Source organism: Trichechus manatus, unplaced genomic scaffold (genome assembly GCF_000243295.1).
Source record: "Trichechus manatus latirostris isolate Lorelei unplaced genomic scaffold, TriManLat1.0 scaffold00005, whole genome shotgun sequence".
Classification (NCBI taxonomy): Eukaryota; Metazoa; Chordata; class Mammalia; order Sirenia; family Trichechidae; genus Trichechus; species Trichechus manatus.
The window spans coordinates 6,371,120-6,373,391 of NW_004443941.1; positions in this window are offsets into that span (position 1 = coordinate 6,371,120).

A 2,272-nucleotide genomic window follows, 5' to 3' on the forward strand; every position below is an offset into this window, starting at 1 on the left:
GATAAGGCCCATTTTCTTAAAGTTACTCACTTTAGATTTGAATGTGAAAAGTTGTCAAAAATAATCTGAAAACAGCTGTTTCCAATTACACTTATTTTGACAACTGAAAATGAGCAAACAAACCAAAAGTAGTTTAATATTTTGACCAGTGTAGTCCTCAATATTTGACAAAGTTTTTGACCAGTGTAGCTCCTCAATACTTGACAAATATTTGACAAAGCTTTATATTGATGTAAAATTTAAGAAGCAAATTTTAATGGTTAAACAGGAAGGAATGGTTTTTTAAGTTCCATAGAAGTTTATTATTATACAAATTTATGTATATCATATACAAAGTACATTTTCACAAACATAAAAATTTCAAAGATGTCATGTCCACTATATGTCAGAATCCACAAGCTTCATAAAAGGTTTCCACTATATCTGATATGTGAAGGATGAGGCAAAATATAATATGCCAATACCAATAATACCAGAAATGTGACTCAGATCTCCTAAATATTTTCCATTCTGCCGAAAGTAGGTTCCTACATTCTATAAGTAAATTAATTAATTTAAAAAAATTTGTAAGAACTTCAGCTTTCTGGGTTTCTACTTGGAAAGAGTGGTAGTTTCTCCATTTATCAAAACAAAGTATAAATAACATAATGATGCAGAAAGAGAGAAAACACGAACAAGGAGAATTAGTTGTCAAGTACTCAAAAGACCTAGAATACAGTAAAAACACTACAGGGATCTGGGTTTTTATCATCTAGACGGCTATGAAATATTGGAGACACTATTTAATCTGTATATTTTGGGGTTAAAACGTCTTTAGAATCATGATCCATCCTTCCTTCCACACAAATCTTCATTTTTCTTCTAAGCTATCATTAAGACCTTTCAATTAACGTAAGAGGAATTTTTCTCAAAAGAAAAGAAGTGAAGCTTTAAAGTCAGCTTCGCCCTCAGGCATGAGACCCCACAGTACACACCAGAAGCCCTGCCTGTCCCCAGCTGCCTCTCTAATTAGCCTGGCATCACCAGAAATGCCCACTAATTTGTTACATTAGCAGAATTTCTTTGAGGATAAGGAATTAGTTCTAAAATATTGCTACTGTTAAAATGCAAAATGTTACATTAGTACTAAATATTTTTCCAACAAGCTGGCTAGCTGTACCTGGCACAGGGCGGATGTAGAAGGGAAGAAGGCACTAAATTAGTTCAGATCCATGGACAGCCACACTTTCCACAGATAGTAAGGGTGAGGAAAAGATCCAGAGCATGGGGCACCGCCTAAAGGCCAGTCTGTGGAGGGTTTGAGGGGGCGGTCCTTAGACAAAGTCATGTGGGATCGGCAACATGGCACCGAACACTTGAGGGAGTAGGAGATGAAAAGAACCACATTTTAATTTTCATATCAAATAAAAAATGTTCCCGACAAGTCGATTTCAATTCACAGTGGCCCTAAAGGACAAAGTAGAACTGTCCCATATGGTTTCCAAGGCTATGGGGCAGTTCTACTCTGTCCTATATGGTCACTGTGAGTCGCAATCGACTCCTTGGCAACCGGTTTGGTTTTCCAGGTTTAATCTTTACAGGAGCAGTAGCAGACTGCCACGAGGAGCTGCTGGTGGGTTTGAACCACTGACCTTTCGGTGAGCGACGGAGCACTTTAACCACTGCACCACCAGGGCTCTATTTCAACACTTGGCCTCCTAAATAGTTTCCATTGCCAGAGTCAGAGTCATTCACAGTATAATAGCACTGTTGAACATACCAAACGAAAGCAACACATTACAGTATTTAAGATTTACGCCTTCCCACCTTTGGAGAAAAGAGCCGTTTCTTCCTACATGTCTGCGCCCTGCTTTCTACCTTTGAGTGCTAATTCTGCTTACCTCTGATTCCTTATCTGCCTAGTCCTGCATCAGACCAGGCACAAAACAGAGCCAGTCAGAACCACGCCACTTAATATGAAACAATTCAAGCTGGGCATGGTGGAAGGGGTACATTTCTAAAATTAAATGCCACGACACCCCTTGTTTGACATGTCAGGCTGCCTCATGGACTAACATCAGGATCAAAACCAGATGATTATCCCCGTTAAAGATTACCCTGTTTTTCCTAAGACAAAAACACACTCCAGTTAGCTGAAAAACCATAATCTAATTTTTATGTCAAAAAAATAAAAAGCCCTTTAAAGTAAATATTTCACACACACAACCATCATAATTTACTTTGGTGAAGAGGAAGGGAAGGATAGAAAAGGAAAAGAGAAATAAACTGAGGT